General features: G+C 40.0%; 1 long non-coding RNA gene across 1 annotated transcript in view; it reads right to left on the bottom strand.

The window, feature by feature from the left end:
• Window positions 1-22,288, bottom strand: part of LOC127371813 (uncharacterized) — a 402,823-nt gene that overhangs the window by 168,894 nt on the left and 211,641 nt on the right. The window lies entirely within an intron of this gene.

The following is a 22,288-nucleotide window of genomic DNA, read 5'->3' as shown; positions in this document are numbered from 1 at the left end:
GTAGCCCAGATGCTGGCTGTAGGTAGGGGACTACGCATATCTTGTGTACTTCACAGCCACCATCATTTCTCCTTCCTGGAGGGTGAAGTGAGGGAGTTACAATCTGCAACTACACCACTAGATGCCACAATCCAACACACTGGTCCTTTAAGAAAAAGTACAGACACTGGTCACATAATGCCATCCTTCATTTCCTGAAGTATTCTTTTTTTTTTTGTATTTTATGTCCTTGTTAGCAGTAAAGGTAGTCATAGTAACAGATGTTGTGTTAGTAGTATTTATATTTTACAGGCTAGCACTGATTTAAACGTTGGATCGATGAAGTATTTTGACCTGGGATCTGCAAATAGTACACAACTATATTTATCAAAAAGAATTATGGAAAAACAGGAGATAGGCCAAACAAAGCTAAATTATTGCAGAAAATGTTTTCTGTACTCACAATGTAAGGTAGGGGACAAAGACCTGGTGCTCATTCTGACTCAAGTGATATTCCACAGGCGTTAAGTGATTTCCTACTTCCACTCTCGAGCTGAAGGGCTTCAAGTGATTGATTACTTCCACCCCTTCATTATACCGACAACCTGTTCATTTCATGTTGCCCACATGCTACATTTACATTTAAGGTTTTTAGGTCGTTCACTTACCCAGTGCGATGTACAGTGAGTGCGTCAGAAACTGTTAATAGTGCATTGACCCCAGTGCATTTACATTGGCGTAGGTAGTTTTAAATATGGGTCTAGATTTGAATGAAAGAAATAACAAAGAAAAACATATTCCGGATGATGCTGTCTGCCTGTCTGTTTTAAGAAGAGCTTCAGGAAGAAGCACTGAGAATAAACAGTAGACCAAGGTCTGACTATTTGAAACTAGATTCAGATCCTGAAAAGCTGACCTTTTGGAAACACAAGGTTTTGGCAGAACACTATAAGAAAATATGTGTTGTTTGGGATACTGCGCCTCATTTTCACTCACTTTAAAAAGGGAAGCAACCACTTCGAGGTTACTGCAGATTTCACCCTCTTCTTTGTTAAACCTTTGATAATCCTTATCAAATAATCTCTATCAATAGATAAGCTTTATCAATTGAAAACGTCCGGGAACATAATTAAGATAACACCATAGTTTGATACATGCCAAATCAAAGTTTAGCTCGATAAGACCCCTGCCCATGGTGATATATGATGCCACAAACACACAAACACTGGATAGAGGGAGGGTTGTGTGTGTGTGTGTGTGTGTGTGTGTGTGTGTGTGTGTGTGTGTGTGTGTGTGTGTGTGTGTGTGTGTGTGTGTGTGTTTGAGGCAAGCAGTAGGATTCCCTCCCAAAACCAGAGAGAGAGAGAGAGAGAGAGAGAGAGAGAGAGAGAGAGAGAGAGAGAGAGAGAGAAAATGGAGACAGACAGGGACGTAGAAGGAGATCGGGGAAGAGAGCAGGGGCAGGGAGAGAGGGAGAGAGAGGGTGAGAGAGAGAAGGAGACAGACAAATGAGAGCTTTCCATTCTCTGTGTAGTACCTTTAAATCTCCCATCTTTCTCCTCCTCCATGCTGGTAAATTATTCAGAGCTGCTGATTTATCACCTCCAACAACAACACAGATATAATAGTTGTGTGCCTTAATGGGAGCCCCACTGTACAAGAGCTTCCCCAACAGTGGAGACTCTTAAAGCAATAGGCTCTTAATGCTTTTAAGTTAAGCAGAGGCTGAGCCACAGAAAATGTTGACCCAGCTGGTACTAAAATAAAGACAAACAAAGGATAACTTTGCAAAATGTCTGTGACTGACAACTTGTCTGCGTTTCTACTGGGGTCTGTTTATATTTGCCACCATTAGATTAAAATGTAAAATCTTAAATATTGAATGAATCAGTGTTGTTTGCACAGGGATGTGCTTCTCTGAGTGGCAGAAAAATGGGCATTAATGCCCTTCATATTTTTATCAGTAGGAGAAGTTCAACAGTCAGTAGTGTGAAGTTACCCAGCATTGGCCTTTGTAGCTGACTGGCTTTTGAATACTAGCATTAGTGGTTTGCCTTGGCTGCTTGTGAAAGACTCCTGCTATTAAAATCACAGCAGGTTTAATAGATATATTGCCTGCTGATAGTTCAATATGAGGACCTAATGGCCTCTAAGAAAAGCTACAATTTTACCCTATAACAGAACACCTGTGGGTAATATGTGTAGCAGTGGATTCTACTTCCAGCAAGTAACAACTAAATAACTGCAGTCTTACATTTTTTAAAAGGGGCTCAGGGATGTTCTCCAGTTTTTAAATATCACACTCCTATGCTTCCTTTCAAGAAAGCATTAATCTATATGATCAAGACTCATGATTCAGGAGTTAAACTGTCAAACTTGCCCTGCATGGTTGCAGATTAGAAATTGATTTGATGCCTATAGAGCACAACGGCGAGGTTAAGGAAGTAAAAACTCGATTCATCTTTTGAATAGAGGATATAGTTGCTAAAATGTTGTAACCATCCGAGCTAGACTTATCACAACCTAAGAGATTGTGAAACTATGGTATCATCTTGTAGAAGCCACAGATCTGGGTAATATCAACCTTGTTTTAAGAAAAACATGTTTTATTCACAGTCTAATGGAGGAATATTACACCCACAGTCCAGTGTAACAGCATACTGTATGTACACACTTACAACAGGTTTAAGTTAGCAAGTAAGATACTGCTACTACTGAATGTATAATTGTTTTTGTTACATTTACCACAGAGCAACCATGATTTCTTTTTATAACATGCTGCGTTTTTTTTTTGAGAATCACTACAGCGTTTGTCAGGGCCAGTTTGAAAGACGAACTATATACGCGCACACAATACAATAGCAATATATATATTAACAATATAAACACTATAATAGTGACATTGGTTAAATTCAAGAAAAAGTGCACTACTATCGTTATTATTTGCAGCGGTTTATGGTTTTTTGCTCCTATCAAATGGTTTATGGTAACAATTCATCTCGCTGTTGGTTGGCTCGGTTCTAGGCTTAAAATTCTTCATATAAGGATTTTCTGATGAAACGTCAGTGGAGTGAATTAATGGGGAATTCACCAGAGCCAGAATCAGAGCCGTTCAAAAAGTGTGTGTGTGTGTGTGTGTGTGTGTGTGGGGGGGGTCACTGTTGGCTAAAGTAAAAGATAAACCCTGATAAGATGTTTTTCCAAGACCGAGTGTTGCTCTGGTTACACCACTCAGTATCTGTTGATCCACTGTTTGTTGCCCTTGGACCAAGGAAAGTCTGTTTTTGCCAGGTTAGAGTTGGTTGTTGTTTAGTATGATTCCATTTACAACAATTCCTCCTGTACATTAAACGGCATTCTCTTTGCCCATTCTCAAAATTAAGCGCTACACGTGTGTTTAGGTGTACGTACCTCAACTCACCAGGAAGTGACGGTATGCAATAGGAAGTAAAGGTACTCCTGTGGACAAAAGTCAAGTGTAGAATTTAGTGACATCTAGTGCTGTAGTTGCAGGATAAGGATAAACTATGGTAGCTGTGAAACGCATGAAAAATTATCTAGAGCCAGTATTTGGTTTGTCCATTCTGGGCTACTGTAGAAACATGGCGGTCTCTCTTGAATGTGACGTGCAGCATCTGTAGATATAAAAGGTTCATTCCAAGGTAACAAAAACATGACAATTCTTGTTTTCAGGTTATTACACACAATGAAACATAGTTACACATATTATATTCCATTTCTGTCAGTGGACCCTCCTAAAGCTTACCTGCTGGCCCTTCAGAATAAATACTTTAAGGTTAAGGTTAGAAGACCATTAACTTCATGTTTACAGTACAGCTCTTTTCCAAACTCATATCTACCATCACAAGCTTTCAGTAGTGACCAAAACATGACATAACATATATAAAAGGGGTTTCTGCTGTCTTAAATATTTTGTGAAGTTTTGTGAATGTACATCCAAAATGTAGGTCATCACTCAACTGAAAAGAAGTTAGAAAGTAAACAAAGACATAAGAGATGTTTCCTTGGTATTTTGGAAGTGTTTTGACCTCTGGTGCCCGAAAAAGAACTGCTTCTACACTCTACACAATGTCTACTTTGCCTAGCAGACCTCAGAGCAGTTGGGGACCTTTACATGGGAGCAGGAATAAGTTAGTAGGGAAGCTGTTTGCTTGCCCAGAAAAGAAACTCAATTTGATAAAAAAGATTCCGGTCACATTGTAGTCCCATCTTTTTTCTCTCTCTTTTTTTTTAATCTGTGGGACTTTAGTTTGGTCAGGTGGGTGGACAGTAACACCACCGTGGTGGCAGCCATTTTGACAAGAGGATTATCCATGAACTGGAGCCAACTTTTAAGCCTCTTTCCTTTTCCTATCTGTGTTGTGTCCTAAAAAGATAATCACTTAATTAAATATTGATGATATTTCAAACCGGAAGCTGGCTGGCAATCGGACTTTTGGAAGGGCAGAACGATGAGACCAGTGTCAACTAAGTCATAGCCTCTACTTCAAAAGGAGATAGAGAGGTGTGCTAGGTGTACAGACAGAGGGACAGAGGATGGGGCAAACAAAAGAGAGAGGGTGACAAAATAGGGAAGGAAGGAAGAAAAATGAAACGGAAAGAGGAATGAAGGCGCAGAGTAAAAGAGAGATGCCTATTCTGTCAACAGCACTGAATCAGCTAGTTACAGCAAAGAAAACATAGATAAAAAAATACTTTAAAGCCACTGGGAAAAGTATTGAGTGCTCTTAAAACCAAATGATTAATTCACAACTGTGTAGATATGGGTTCTTCTTTGTATCATATCCTATCATACATTTTTCATGAAGCAGCAATACCACGATGGGACGATTGGCTTTCCCCCCCATGGACACATGGGAGCCCTTTGGTCCATTAAAGTGTGTGTGCGAATGTTACTGTGTGTGTATCTGTATTAAAAAAGGGATATTTTCTGTTAGGAAGAAAATCCAAGGAGAGAGGGAGTTGTATGGTGTGGAATAAGTGAAAAAAAAAACCTCTCACACACACACACAGACAGCAAAAGATGACTTACAGTACATATACACAGCGCAGACACACACACACACACACACACACACACACACACACACACACACACACACACACACACACACACACACACACACACACACACACGGCATGAGTCCATTTCCATCTGGTGATGTTTACTTTAGAAAGTGAGAGCGTCTGCTCCTGCAAGAGTAAAGGCAGAAGGAGTGATGAATAAACGACAGAGGGATAGTGATAACAGAGGGATGAAGCAACAGACTGATGGAAAAGTGAATATTCCTCTGGTAGAAATCTTTAGATTACACGCCTGGTTAGATTTCATCGCCCCCATAGGTATTTTGCACTGTGAGTCTGTCTGTGTGTCTCCCTATCTCCGTGTGCATGTACTCAAGTGATTTCAGTACAAGACAGCCACTACTTGGGGACATTACAACGCTTTGTGAATAATATATGTGGTGTTTATTGCATGTTGGTAATACATATGACATTTGGATCACCTGGTAGTAACATCAAACTGCCACATTATCTGCTTACTGGGAGACAAATTACCTGGTGTGTATTTTACGGGAGATTCACAGACTGTCCTGTCAACGTAACACCTTTTCACATACTTTGTCACCAGTTTGGATGGGACAATTGAGAAACTACCATACAGGAAGCAACTATGAGTATATAGACAAACCAACTACAGTGCATCACAAGTCCGCCAAAGTTCTTATTTGTGAGACATTCAGAGCTGTATCTGTTATTACTGGAATTGAATACAATGCATCCAAAATATCTCTTCTCTGAATTCATCTTTATCTAGCTACAGGTTAACTGACTGTGTATGCTCATTTTCATCAACACCGTGTTTCACTCCTTATCCATATTTATACTTTATCTGGCAGCTACAATGTTTTACTGTTAGCAAATGAGCAGCTGAAGGTTAACTGCCTTGTTCAGGGGCAGCTCAACATTAGGCGCTGAGAGAGTGTTTCTCATCCACTATACTTGCCAAATTTTTCTAAGATGTTCTGATATTTAACCACCGTCTCTAACCTTATTGCCACACATGCCCCCCACCCCCACCCCCTCCACAAATGTTTAGATCATTATCGCTCCATGGAGTTGTGACCCCAATAATGCCTTTGCCTTTAATAGACATTTTCAGTTCATTTTACTTTTTAATACTTATCTCCGTGGCAACTTTATCAAACAATTTGTAGGCTTTGCCCGCAGTATAAAGAATGGAAATCCATATTCTGGGAATTTGTAGAAGATATGCTGCTGGGTCAAGTATGAATAAACACTGATAAGACGGACACATTTATTATTTTTCACAAAAATGAGAAAAAGAAAAAAATAGGCACTATTTCGATCGAGGTTTTGACACAGTAAAGGGTGAATAGGCAGGTTTTATCAACATTCTGCTGAATCGCTTGCCTTCACTGCATCGGCCAAATGACCATTCAGGAATGATGGTTTCAACAGGAAAGGCTGCACTATTCACTCTGTTTCTCTGTTTTTACCTTGTGCAGACCACTGTGCTATCCACACTGACAGTGATACATTTCCTAAGGTGCCAAGTAATGATCTTTCATTCCCGCATTTACATTTTTGGTTTCCGGCTGACACTGTTGAATTACAATAAGTGCAGACATTTGTATAAGTCAGCTTTGTCACTGTACGCTCACATGGTAACAATGCGGCAGAGCCTGGGGTTTAGTTGCTCCTGTGATGTAACAATATGCATTCTGTAAGGCACACAGGGTTTAAGTGCCAACTACACAGCCTGTGCAAAGTTTCCAGTGTCTTGCTGTCGTTGTCAGTACTCTTGTAATAAAGATGTTCAAGAGGCTGCAATACACTACTGAAAAAGCTGAAAAGAACAGCCTTTAGAATAGGAGCAGGCACTACAATAAGTCAGCATTTTTATCTCCCAGTCATAACAAATAGCTTTGAAAGAAAATAGTGCAACTTACAAAAGAGGGATGTGATAAGAACAAGGAATTAAATTACAGAGGCCAACAAGACAATGTTATGAACAAGAAACTGGATAAAAGGTTGTTCCCGTAAAGATAAGAGAAGCTAATTGTAAAATCACATAACAGGCGACGGCATTTAACCAATGCACAATGCAAAAACATGCTGCGCTATACAAGGGGCTGGACGCTAATGATGAAACCTGGTTTAGATGAAAAGGGAATACCCATACACACAGACACACTCCACCCTACCCCCAAGACAGTGCTATGAGCAAAACACTGGATGAAAGCTTGCTTTTATGAAGATAAGGGAACTAGCTGAGAGCAAAGCAAGATAAAAGGCTATGGAAGATAACAGCTGTGTAATATGTGTGACTGTTTCTTAATGGAAGTGATGAGTCATGAGGGTTGGGGAGTGGGGGATTAAATGTAACAGGATTATATGAATCTGATTATGGAAAAAAAAACTGAAGCTGTAATCTGTTACAGTTACTGAAATAACCAAAGCAATCAGATTATAATTATTTGTTGTGACCTTTGTTTCATAGTATTTAGTAGAAATAATGACTCATGAGGGTTGGGGGAGCAACAGATTATATGTGACAGGATTTTAAATAATCTCTGAAAAAAAACAGCTATAAAGACACTGGATGACTCAGTGGTTTGATGAGTTTAATTACAGTAGCTAAACCGATTGAAGAAATGGGTTGTCCCAGCCTCCATCAAGCTACTGAACTCTAATAAGAAAAACTAGAGCAATGTGTAATAAATATACCAGCTCTTTAGCACTTTAATTATTACAGCCTCTTTATAAGCCACCGTATTGTCAGTGTTAATGGTATAACTAAATGTCTCTTTCATGTTGGTTTTGTGATGCTTTTCTGCTGTTTGGAAGCAATGGATTGTAGCACTGTGCCCCAAAACAAATGTATCCTCTGGGACAATACAATTTACTCTACTCTACTGTATATACAATAGTAGTTTAACTGCTAATCTCTGATATAATGTAGCAAGTTTACCCCAAGGGTGCTTCATTCGTCTTTAAAAGTTTTTATTTGTATCTATTTTTGTATTTAATTAAAGTTAGTTTGTTCCTTTATTTGTATTAATTTTTTTATATATATAATTATTGTGAAAGTGGATCTGTGTATTTCCTGTAAGAAAATCACTGTTAAAATGTATATAATATCAACTTCTACACCACTCTGCTGCGGCTTGCATGCCTGTGGGGCCCCTTCCTCTTGCTTTCTTCTGAGCACCCAGTCTCAGGCATCCAAGGTAGTGCGGCTAAGCTAACTAGCTAACTGCAGCTACATTTTGAAGCAGAAAGGCCACTGTTCATCAGGAAACTCTGTACAGTACTGACTGTGACGTATTCTACAAAAACAGACATTGAAAGTGTAGTGAGCAGTGTATATGTTGCTGGTATCATGTTGATATGACTATGACCATTCTCGTCTATTTTTGCTGGAAACCCACGAGCAGCAAAAAAATATTCAAGTGAAGCACCGTTGCAGCCACATGTGCTGCTCATTCGGGCTGTGTGGTTGCTCTAACCTGTTCACATGGGCGCAATAAAAAAGCAAGAGGTTATGCGACACACCCGTGCTCCACAAGCAGGCAGCATATCCTGGCTGTAAATTGTTATTGTTCCTTTGCCAGCAGGTGTCCTTCTGTGTCATCACACTATCCTTTATACAACATGTCAAGTAAAATGCACTGGACTCACCCACTGAGTTCAGTGGGCTGAGACCAGAGCCACAAACAGCATTAGTGACATTACTAACTTTCACACAGCAGAGAAAGCCATACAATAATCTTGATAAAGCTGTTGAGCCTCTATGATAGTGAAAGTAGCAATCCAGCTGATGGCATTTATCTGGCAGCAAAGAAATCGGAAAAAAGACAAAACAATTAACAAGAATGACGAGAACAATATCAGATTTGCCTCAACGAGCAGAGAGGGAATGAGAGGGAGAAAAAGAGAATGATAATATTGGTACTGCAGTATTGGACTTCACTTAATCCCCATCATGTGTTAATGTCACTCTGATGGCGTTGTGCACTGCAATTACCTCCCACTCATACATTGTACAGACAGACAGGGACAAGAGCAGATGCTGCTCCTATGAAGACAGATCACTGTGGGCTCAACATGTCCTCCCTGAGCTGTGATGCTGGGGTATATGGAGAGTGTGTGTGTGTGTGTGTGTGTGTGTGTGTGTGTGTGTGTGTGTGTGTGTGTGTGTGTGTGTGTGTGTGTGTGTGTGTGTGCGCGAGCATGTCTTCTTCTGTTTGCATTGTTATGTGTTTATTATGTCTGTGAGTGTAGGTTTATGTGCATGTGTACAAGGATCTTTGTAGCTACTTGCAGTGTTTTGGTGGTTTTGTTTGCCTGTGCAGCTCTGTGTCCTTGTATTAATAATGTGTATCTAAATGTATATTGATCTGCTAGACTAAACCCGAGGCTCCGGATGGTCGACCCTCTAGTAGGCTGTCCGTCTCCGAGGAATGAACACCTCAGCCTGGGGAGAATATGATGCTGTGGCCCTGAGGTGCTACAGGCCTGCAGGTCTGGATTTTACCCCATATCCAGAAAGAAGGTTTTAGAAAACCCTTTAGCTGACAGTCATGCTTATTGAATTACATCAAACACCTGGATAGAGTCTGGTAAAAAAAAAATGCCTGCAGATGTTGTAACTGAATTGAAGTAGTTTATCCACAAAAAACAACTTTCCATCAGAATCATTCAGCAAAATTACACTGGCAATGTTTTATTTTATTCCAACATTATCCACACAGGGAAAGTACAGTATATTTTAGGTTCAGCAACTAAAATTACCTTGGAAAACATCCTCATCGTGGTTAGAATAAGCCAACATTATTTGTTAGTGCGCGGCTTCAAAAATGAACGTGTTAAATGCCAATCCGCCACATCGACCTTCACACCTTTTAGGATGAATCACACCGGCCAAGTCTCCCCATATGACGCATGTCATTTAGGGCCTGTAGCACCTGCTGCATATAGAGAAGAAGTCAAAGTATTGTACGTGCTCTCTCTCTGAGGAGTGAATGTAATATATGATAGAATTGCTGTTTATCTTGTCACAGCTTAGGTGGTACTGGGGAAATGATTTGCTGTTATGTCTAGGGGAATTAATCAACACTAAGACTTCGGGCCACAATCATCACAATATTCTGGGTGCCATCGTTAGCCAATGCCTAAGAAAGGATGTACTGTAGGTTTATGCAGGTGAAACTACATTTCCTTTTGTGTCACTTCCCCAGCTGAGTGATGGAGCCAGGCTCACACATAGACAGCTCACAGCTAGATGTTTCTGTTTTGGTGGACATAATAGTTCAGGGGTGAGTTTAATAATGCATTGTCTGTGGTGTTCTACCCCTTACAGGCTCTGATTAGATAAAATACTCCTCTTTCAATGATTAGTAACCAATCAAAAGGACAAATGACCAGCATGTGACCGTGACAGTCTGAGGCATTGATGGGCTTGAACCCAATAAACGAGTGATCTCCTACATCAATGTAACGTTGAGCTCCCCCACTGCCTATTAGTTATACAGGAAATCGAACTTCTAACCCTGCCTGTGTTTATTTTAATAGGAACGTCACCATTATTTCAAAAGGAACAAACAAAATGTACCACTGAGTTACTTGATTGTTTAAAATTACAACCAGCTCAGTGTCCAATTTATATATTATCCATTTTGTCTTCGCAAATTACAGATCCAAAACCAGTTGAACCTCGACAAACTTCCACGCATGTTGCTTCCGGCAGTTTTTGCACTTCCTATCCTTCCTTCCTTCACACCCTTTTGCTCTCTTCCAGAATCCACCCATGTCTTTTTAATTTGTTTATACTCACAATTCTGATCTTTTCTCCATCTCTTCCCTCAACCCTCACACTGCCACCCTCTCCCTCTTTAACCTTCCCACCCCAGTCTGGCACCCCATTCTCACCCCTTACAGCAGCTACACTGTTATGTAACTTTACACCTTTGCTCACGAAAATTATCAAAACTTTCTATTATTACTATTATCATTTCCACACTTTTAGGTATGTCAGCTGAGAAAAATGCCATACACAGGCTGTGATACACTGCAGAATGTCTGAAAACATGGCTTGTTTTATGTTTATTTTCTGTCACATTTCAACCAAGACTTAAAGTATAAAATATTTTTTTTTCATAAAATAAATGTGAAAAGAAGCATTCATGACTAAAATTAATTAACATATACTGCATAAACATACCTGTCATAGAGAATGTTTTATGTTGTTGACCTTTCTCATTAAAATGGTTTCTCATTTAGTTGTTTTATTGCTAGTAAAAGCACAGTGCAAGAAATGTTTCACACATTTCAGGCTATAAAAGAAGGTTAAATTGCCAAAAAGCAATGGAGTATTTGGTCTTTGATATGCAACATTATTTGAGGCAGTAGAGCTGTGGGAATATTGGCAGCAGTTTTGAAGCACATTTTCTTTTGAGAAGAGAAGAGCTGTGTGCCACAGCTGTAAAAAAGACAACATTTGGAAGCCATGGAGACAGGTAATTCTGGGTTGACTAAAGTAGACTGCATGAACCAAAGTAGGCATTTAATTAGTGGTATATCACATGCATGACATGTATAACGCACAGACAAAGGCGCTTAGTGTGAAAGCATAGGATAGCAACCAAATTTAGGTAACTGACACAGACATTAAACCGTTAAGCTAAACATAAAGACACATACAAAGCAAAGCAAGGTGAGCATGTCAAAAACCCACGTCTTATAACACAAAGAATGCAAATATGTTAACTTTGCTGGTACAAAAGAGTTTCCAAGCTGGTGAGAAACATAATGTATACGACCCTGTTTAAAGAAAGACTATTTAGATTGAAAGTACTGGATGTGACATCAAAAGTCTGGGTATAATGTTGAACTGAACCTGCACATTTCTACTGGCACTGACTCACATTGAATGTATCCCGACTGTGCTAAAATTACCCACATTGTATCCAATTGTAAAGGACTGATCTGATTTTAATTGTAACCACACGTAGGAAAAAATACAGCTCTATTTCCCGCCCTAATGGAAGTCAGCAGCGCTCATTAGCTACATGCAGCCACTTTCCTTTGTCTTGCACTCTAATACTATTATTAATGTCTCTCTACCAGAGTGGAGAAAGAGAGAGAGAGAGAGAGAGAGAGAGAGAGAGAGAGAGAGAGAGAGAGAGAAGTGCCTTTTTCTACCCATGTGGTTCACAGGACACAAAAGATTCATGAATCATACATACTGCACATTAAGGGTCAAATGTATGTCAAAGTCTACTTACAAATGTGTGTGGAGGTCAGGAGCAGAGGAGCAGAAATGGCAAAAGAAAACAGACACATGGAGGTAATGACAGAGGAGCTGACCTTGACATATGTGAAGAAAGATACTGAGGGTGAGAGGAGTAAGGAAGGAGGAGAGAATGAGATTATTACACTATGTATGACACAAGGGAGCAGAGGGGAAAAGGAAATTGGACATGTAGGAACCAAAATGCAACAACAGTTCACTCGACCCTTGTGGTATCTACCCACAAAGAGAGATTTGGTTCTATGTTTCAAGACCTCACTATCAAAAGGAACTATTCATTTGGTAGAAACCAGTGAGGACTGTGGATTATCTTCAGTAACCAGGAAAATGTTTCTAGATTAAACGGCTGTGATTTTCTAATGCAATCTTTAAATTTTTTACCAAAAGTTAAAATCCATTTATCTCAAAATCTCCAAAATGCATATCTTAAAACTTTGTCATATAAAACTGAATCTATGGTTAATACAAATGAAATGTAAAAGAAAAAATAGAGTAAGAATATACTAATCAAATGAAAATGTTTGTGATACACATCACACATATGAGATTTAACTCATGTACTTTAACTGTGGGACTTACAAACCTGATACTGCCACACGATCTGTAGTGGTTACACCTGCTTTCTTGATGAAACATTGCCATAGCTGATTGAATTAATACATTTTTTAATGTATCATGCATTAAACGCTGCTTCATTTGCAAAATCACTTCTACAGAAGAAACAAAGTACAAGTGTAACTACATGTATTTACTGATGTTTTTCTGCAACACAGATATTTACATGGGAGGAATTTTGTCATCACCTTTATAAATTTCATCGCGTAATCTTCTCAATTTCGTCACTAATTTCCTTTAAACAAAGTGTTAATATTTACACCTTCACCTGATAAAGACCACTGTGACCACCATGCCCACAGTAAGAAAAAAACATTTTCTTTTTTTATATATTTTTACCTTTGCTACATTTTTATCTTATTCTACTATTGATCACTTCTACCATAACCTGAAGAGATATAGTTTGACACAGAAAAAGAGCAAAGGCATTGGAAGGAGAGTGGAGATTCATCTCTCAAATAAAGTTTCAGCTCTCATAAAACCAGGCTGCTTGGTGCACTAAACCTGCCGAAGTCGGGCTGAGGTGGTTGAAAAATGCAATTTGTCTTCGCAATGCCCTGTTCAACATGACCCGCGTCTGAGTAAATTTTACCTCCCACCAACCAATTTTGTGCCACGTCTGCCTGCATGTCTATCTATCTGTCTGCCTGTCACGGCGCGGCTCATTCTCGTCTCTTGAAGTGCCACGACCCTCGGAGCCGAGGTATCCTTCCCCGTTCGCTGCATTTTTGATGTTTGATAGGTAGTACCGACTGAGTGGCACAAAGCTTGTTGGAGACAGTTACCTGACATCATTTTCTTTAGGGGGGCAGCAAACACAGACAAACTTATTCTCTCCTTCCTTGGCTGCGTCACACACTCAGTATTCAACTGTATTCATGGGAAACCTAGCCTTTTTTCTTTCTTAACTGTGGCCGACGCAGTGGCAGTTATTACTGGAAAAGAAACACTTCTGTTATTTTATTTATTCCACCCTTTCTGTTACATCGTACTCCTTTTTGCATGTTGGTTAATCCATTATTAAAAAATAAAGGTTTTCTTTGAGTGTTCACAGCCTGTCAGAGATACTCAGGTGTAATGGGAAAGGATATGGACCTAATGGCATTGGTAAGAAGAGAAAGACAGACAATCCAAAACCCTCTCCCTTTTAAAAGATGATTGATTGTGGATATGAAGAGAAGGTTATAAGGATAAAATAAGGAAAGAAGAAGGGAAGGAAGGAAAAGGCAGGGGCAATAACACCAAAAGAAAATGACATCAAAAGAAGAAAGACAAAGACAGAAGTCAGGGTGGAGTGCAGAAGAGGACGGGAGATTCCCGGCGGTGCTAACATGTTGAGGCTTAGTTGGCCGCACACACACACACTCACACATACACACACAAACACACACAAAGCTGTTCTTCGTAACGAGTGAAAACCCTCTGAGCAGAAAAACTGTGATGTCTCTGGTGGCAGGTTGCAAAAAGCTTTCTCTTCGCCTCTGTCTCACCCTCGCTCTCCTTTGGTGCCTCCCTAACTCCTTAACCCCTTTTTCTCTGCTGCAGTACACACCATGTGCTCACATCCTTCCATCCATCCATCCATCCATCCATAATCCTATGCACATCTGCATCTTTCCCTCTAATCAGCCTTTGCTATTAAGCCCCTCCTCCACATTTCCATCTAAATATCCATTAGAGTTGTCAAACTAGCGGGAATGCGGCTTCAGGGCTGTTGGACAGTTGAGACTTCCACCAAGTGTGTTCCGCAAGTTAAAACTGCATCTGAGCGTCACTCTTTGGGGGCTAAATTGGAAGAGAGTGAGTAGGGGAGAGGAGAATAAGGAGGAGTGTGAGGACAAAGCGGTAGAGTATAAAGCTGTATCCCAGTTCCATACATACAAATCCAAAGCAGGTTTAACAGTAAGTATGGTTCATTAAATACACTCATAGAAACTCAGTACACATATAAAATCCACTTGTTTTTGAGTGGACTACTGAAGGACAATGTTGTCCCACAATGCAATGCACAAAGAAACTGGAGTAACTTACAGCTGCAAAGCATATAAAGTCGCAGATGGTGGTGAGACAGCTGGAGTACGATGATTAAAACCTTTTTCTTTACCTTTGTGAAGTTTGATTGTCAGTAGTAAAATAAAATTACATATTATATAAAGTTGGTACATTGTATGAAATTAGGAATAGTTGGCTGGGTCAAATCAAAATAAAACATGGACTCACAGGGTCGAGAGACATTTTGACAGTTACTAGCATCAGGAGCCAAAGATTTTTAGAAAAGAGAGGATGGACAACCAACTAACATCAACACCCCTTTGGGAACAAGAGTCCATGACGGTGACAATGGTGCTGTAGGTTTTCCAAAGGTTGTAGCTATTAATACAGTACTGATACTGTAAAATACAATAATTTGGTCTATATTATGGCTGAATTAGGCTTATGATCCATTTAAATGATTTCTTAAGCCACCCATCCTAAATCATTATACCAACAGAAAGAAATATATCACTATGTCTCTTCATCTCTTTCTTATGCCCAACTCTAAGAATGATGCCAACAGACACAGTACCTACTGTGTTCATCCATCAACCCATACTTCCCTCCTCCTTTCCAGTCTCCTCTGCCTCACTTCCTCATTCTCACCTCCCAGTGTCCTCAGTGACACCTGAAAAAACTGAGATGACTGACAAATCCCCTGACGGAGACAGAAAGAAAATAGTGAGCGCTTGGAATAAAGGGTAAATCTCAGCAGGCTAACCCAGTCAGAACGCCATTTAAATCCCTACTTTACCTGTATTTATATGTAATGCCTCTCTAATAATATTTTATGATGCCCCCTGAGTTTATGTGGCAGTGTGTCTCCCAGGGTTGGATGGTGACACACTCCTAAACTGAAAAACTGCGGAGCAGAGAAAGCAAATTGCAAGACTGCAGAAAATAACCAAAGGTAGTCACCGTGACTTTGAATTGAAAGTTGCACACGTGCTCCTCTTTTAATTTTTAAGGTGGCATGGATTTATTTTTAGGGAGCATATGCTTCTAAAATGTAGAATTCTGTCTCATCTGAGGACTTCTCACTTAAGTGCATTTCAGAGTTTCTGTGCCTGCACGGACCTCAACGCGCCCACAGGGAGGTTAAAAGCTTCTGCTGAGTAACTCGTAGTTCAGCTGTTGTTTGGCTTTGTCCACCCCATGACTGTTCATTATCTGGAGACTACACTAAAGGCAGGACCACATGGGATAGTCGGAACTTCTGAAACAATAAATAGTTTCAAGTTTCAAAAAACAAGCATTGGTCTAGTGTTGGGGGCAGTGATGTATGAAAAGTGTGTATGCAGTAGTTTTCTACCTTGATACCAACAATAGTTCCCTATAATCACCAACTGAAAACAGTTCTGACATACTTTTTCTGTGCTCACATGAGCCAGGTGAGGCAGACAGGTGTTTTACTTTGCTGTGTTTAAAATTCAAACTTTCCTTGAGGCTTAAATCATGAAATGTTTCGTGCTGAGAGCTTGACACAGAAACATTATTTGTAATGTGCTTACAAAACAAGCAGCGAGAGAGGTGAAACATTGTAAAAAGGTAGCTGTAAGGTTTGGTGTCTCAAAGCTAATTACATTTTCAGCGATGCAACTAAAGTCTTTCATACAGGTCATTTCAATCACTTCATGTATACTATTTTCAATTTTATACGAGCAATAATTTTTAAGGATGAGAAGATATATTTTTTTAAATAATGGGTTTAGTACTTTGGAAAAAAGGCTTTAGATAAAAATAAAATATAAAGGTTTAATCTCCTGTAAAAATCAGAACTTTGCTAAAGAAAAACTCTGAATCATTTAAGTTTTGCTTTTTTTCTTTTCATGAAGACTTATTACACTTCAAGGGTATTTTCGTCCATTTACGTGCACACCTACAGTGATTGTGCGTTCGGCTCTGAGCGTTGCACGTGACCTATAGAGCCATTGTGTTAGCACGTCCCACTGACCTTCCTGACGAACCTTAACCAAGCATTTGTTTCTCACCACTTTCACATAATTTCCCTTGTCTCCCTTGTGTTAGTTTCAGGAGCTTATAATGAATCATCAATTAATTAGCATTGTCTCATGGCGATGAAACATTTTCTGTGGTTTTTTCGTATACATCATGCTGACTGCTCGTGCATCGTGCCAGAGCCACTCTAACGAAACCTGAAAAGGTCCGCAACCGGTTTAATATGAATTCCTTGTGGACACTTCGGAATCAGTATAATCTCTGGAAGACAATATGTGCCAGCTCAGTGGACCAGTGGATTCTGACACATCCAATGTGCATCCAGTGTTGTTAAAATTTGACCCTGTGGTATATTTTACTCATCCTGTTTCCTCACAGGCTACCATTAGTTGAGCTGAAATCTTGTATATAATGCATTAAAGCAGATATAGACACACTGTAGGCTGCAAGAGGAGTGATGCATACTTTTATATTTAAATATCACAACACACACGCGCACACACACACAAACACACACACACACACACACACACACAAGCCTACTCAATTAATCATGGTGTCCTTTGGCCCTATCTACTGAATGCTAACATAATGGACCTGAGTGATAAACCACTTCCATTTTCACTCAAAGCCTGTTTAGTGAAGTCTGGGAAGAAAGAAAGGATGGAGTGACAGAGAGGAAAAGAAGAGAGACTGTGATTTAGTGAGAGAAGAAGGGAGGAGGAGAGGCAGAGAATAGGGGATCAGGAGAGGTGAGACATTGAGGAAAAGCATGTTTATATTGCTGAGAGGAGAAGGGATATTAGATACAAATTATTCATGTGCTTACGCCACTCCACATCTCCTGAGAAGGGTCCATTTGTACCTTGCAGACAACGTCAAGGCAGAAACAGAGGAAAAGAGTGAAGAGTGAGCAGAATTATGTAATGGAAAATCCACAACAAAAGCACAGTCACCATATATTATGCAACTTGACATTACATCTTAGGCTTGTTATTGTTGCTGCAATGAAGTGCAATAAAAAGACAGAATGTATACACAGTGCAACTGATCATATCAAGGCTGTCTGGACACACTACTGCTACACTAATAAAGGCTGCACTAAACTATAGGAAGATCACCACCACCACAGAGACTTATAACATTAACAGCTGCTAGCTAAAGGAAATTTATGTCTCTGCTTAGTGGTTGAGTGTCTGTCTATAAGCAAGTAATACAAGTCAGCCTACAGCACTGTACTGCCTATCAGCACACTTCATTATTTCCTGTCGCTGTTAAGTTGCTTTTCATCAAAACATTCGCAGTGTACTGGAAGGATCCCAAAATTGCTAATAAATTAAGCAATAAGAAATTCCTAAACTAGCATAGCTAGCATTTTGCTCGCATATGCCTGTGTGTAAATGTGAAAAATGATTTGGGCTCATCAGTTTTTTTATGAAGAGTTTAACTCAACATGAACATAAACCAAACTGTTCCAGTTACCTAATCTCCATCTGGAAGGCTCCCCACACAGTCCCTAAGTGTGAGTTCAGCCACCCTTGAACCACAGGTGAGGGCTGGAAGGTAGATTATATTGCCTGGTGAACTGAGAGATTGGCCTTTAAACTCAGCTCCCTCTTCACCATAACAATCAGGTACAATGACCCCATCGCTGTCGAAGGTGCACCGATCCTCTTGTCGATCTCCCGCTCCATCTCACACTCACTCATGAACAAGACGCTAACTCCCAAGCCCGAAGAGGCAATCCAACATTTCCGGGCGAAAAGTGTGGCCTTAGACTTGGGGGGTCTGATTCTCATCCCTGTCACTTCACACTTGGTTGCAAACCTCAAGCCAGTGTACATAGGAGGTTGTGGACTACATCATCTGCAGTCGCCACACTCTCCGCTTTTCCAACTGATGCACTGTTTGATACTCAAACCATCGGTTTCAGTAGAAGCTAATCTTTTCACATGATGAAATTGGGTTAAAAAGGCACACTCATCTTAACTTACTGTCAGTTGTTGCTTTTCTTAATTCCTCATATAAGCACCAGTGAAAGCTGTACAGAGTAGGTGAATTCTGACTGAGCCAGAGGTGCCGGCAGTGGAAGAGAGCCACATGCTTGGTTGACAGATGTGAAACCGAAACCATGTTAACGTCCAAGAAATAGAGAGGTGGAGAGATGGATAGACAGAGACGAATGGGAAACCGAAGTTAGGTTGGCGTTGAAGGGCAAATGCAGCAGGCAGCTGATCAATGGGAGATGACTAATAAAGACTCTGATCACACGTAGCATATCAGTGTGTGTTTGTGTGCTTCTGTCTGTTTGTGTTACTCAACACACTGCTGTCCGGCCTGCCAGAGAGCACACAGTGGTGTGCTCACATTGCAGCCATGTCTCATTGTGTGCATCTGAGATTTTTGGGTGTGTGTGTGTGTGTGTGTGTGTGTGTGTGTGGGAGAGAGAGAGAGTGACTTTGTGTGTATAATGTAACCTGACACATCCATGCAGCTCTCATTAATGAAGAGTGAGTAGCTGCTTCTGGAGGACACTGACCACGAAACTCCATGAGGGAAACACACACCACCAGATTTCCTCTTCACACACACAGCATACAAATCTATATGCACATGATAATAATGTGTGCTCTCTCTCCCTCTCACCCGCGCACACACACACACACACACACACACACAGGAGAAAGAAGTGCTCCAGTGGTCCTTCCAGCTTAAGAGTCAGTTGAATAATTCAACACAATTAATGCTAGCTAAGGCCCCATTCTCTCTCCCTCTTTCCATCTTTCATTTTTTGTGCATATTCATCTTGTCTTTCTTGTTTTCAATCGTTCTCTCCTTCAGTCATCCTTTATTGCTCCTTCTATAACTCTCTTTGTTGAGGATTTCTTGTGGTTTACTACCCAGCTAACGCGGGTTAGATATTTATGGCAGACACACAAATAACATTTGCTGCTCTAAAGAACCTAGTGTTTAGGTGTTCTTTCATTAAATCTTTGTTTTTCTAGAAGCCACAACGGCAGCTTAACAGAGCTTAATATACACAGAAAGACCCTGCAGAGACTCAAACTCATTCAACAGATAAATATATAAAATTAAGATATATCACAGTGTTGGGTGCATTTTACATGACTGTCAAGTAACCTCAGGGAAATCTAGAGCAGAGCAAACAAAATCAAGATGACTTTGTACCAAAGGTGTCACCAAAACAGAAAGACGATCTTGCAGATTACATCAAATTGCCTTCAGTGCTTACAGGGCAGTAGCAATGATTGCCAATGCAGATTTATTCATCTCTAATGATGGCCATTTCCATTTTTGTCATTAGGCTTTAGCAAAAAATACTTGAGCTTCATTACTGTCAGCATTCAGCAGAAACCTAAGACCTATAAACCACATCTTTTTTCATCTTTGAGTGGTGTGATTGATGCCAAGGTCTATTTTTTTGAAATGTTCTTCAATGGCTTGACTTGGTTCAGGGGTCATGAATTGCATTTTGTACAGGTGAGAGTAAAGGCCAGCTGTCAGACTAAAATCCCAAATTGGAGATACAAGTGAACTGTGGATAACATTGGCATCAGATCTGTGTTTATTCGTTTTGACTCACCTTCATCTTCTATCTCTTGCTCCCTCTCTCTCTCTCTCTCTTGTGTCTGTATCTATGGTAGGCTGAAAGGTCGAACTTTGCCAGACTGTAGCGGCTGGCTGACTGGCTGAAACGTAATCAAGCGTGCCAGACTATTTCCCCAAACTGAGACACACACACACACAAATACACACACAGGTCCAGCTAAGCTATTTCCTGGTGTTGACACTTTGTCATTTGTTACACAGACATCTCTTCTCCTTCAACGGTCCGGCTGGACCATGGCCAGAGTTTGTTTTGTTGTGTCTCCTAGCTAAATAGCAGAAGAGACGGGGGAAGAGAAAATAGCATGAAAGAAGGGGTGGGAAACCGACATGAAGAGAAGGAGAAGGGAGATAGTGGACCAGGGCAAGAAAAAAATAGCAGTCTCAGTTTAGTAGTCTCTCAGTAGAATCTCATGTGAGTTTTTGTGGTACAGCCTTATATGGCAGAATTGTCAACAAGCAAAACTGCATAAAAACTGTGACCATTCTTGTGTTATTTTGGGATTAATTGTGGTTATATTTAACAATTGCAAGTCAGCTGCAAAATAATGAAATTGAAGAACATACTGTCAATCATATCATGTAATAAGCTAAAGTAAAAGCAAAAAATAGTTTAAGAATATCTTAGGATTGCAGGAAGGTGCAGTTAGGGAGATAAGTGTGCAGTTAGCTGGGCAGGAAATTGAATGTAATTCTAGAAGTTATTTTAATTAGGTCACTGAGGCTACGTTTACATTGTAAGCCTTAGCGCTCAATTCTGATTCTGATATGTCAGATCAGATTTTTCTTTTTGTTTGGCTGTTACATTATTTGTTAACTGTGGCCCATATCAGATTTCAGAGTGAACAGGTCACGGTCCTGAAGTGACCCGCATGGCAAACATAGATCTCGAGTGTATCCTGTATCTGAGTTGGACAGCATATAAAAGTGGCACAAATAAGAATTGAAAAGATCAGATTCCATTTGACTTGGGCTGTTCACACTGACATGAAAAAAAACGATGTGAGTCACATATAGGTAGAAAAAAAATCAGATTTGGGTCACTTGTGCCTGCACTGTGAACGTTTTTATAAAGAGTTACCAACAAGCTGCATAACCCAAATGCTTTGTATGTTAGAGATGGCTCTGTTTTGGTGACTTTGGTCAATTGAAGAAGGTTAGTTGGAGTCATGCAGTACACATGTTCACCATTGTTAATATGGAATACTGTCTATGGATTAAAGCTCGTTTTTTACTTGACTTTGGCTCATAAAAGTGGCTCTGAATTGGAATATATCTGTGCATAAAACTGCAGTTATTGTTTAAACTGGCATGTATTCTCCCACAAAAAATCTTTATTGCAAGAATATTTTGCAAAGATTGGTTGAGTTTGTGATCATTCTTATAAATTCCTGAAGAAACTGGGTCAGCTAACTCATTTCTCTTGTTATGTGACTTAAATAAAATGGAATACTGGTGGGATGGATATAAATTTGGAGGGACATATGGATGTAGAGGATTTGGAAAAGAGGCAAGTAACTGCCTTGAGTGTTGATGCTGTTGAGAGAAAACATTAAAGAGAGCTGGAGTATGTTGGGAAGACAGATGGGTTGATGAGCATTACCTTGATTGTCACCACATCAGCTCTTGCTGTTTTCAACCAAAAGATGAGATAAGATGAAGAGGTGGTAAGATGGAGAGAAAATGGAGGTAAGATGGGAGGCAAGGAGATAAAGT

Source organism: Dicentrarchus labrax, unplaced genomic scaffold (genome assembly GCF_905237075.1).
Source record: "Dicentrarchus labrax unplaced genomic scaffold, dlabrax2021, whole genome shotgun sequence".
Classification (NCBI taxonomy): Eukaryota; Metazoa; Chordata; class Actinopteri; family Moronidae; genus Dicentrarchus; species Dicentrarchus labrax.
Note: the sequence above shows the minus strand (reverse complement) of the source record. Positions and strands in the feature narration are given on the sequence as shown.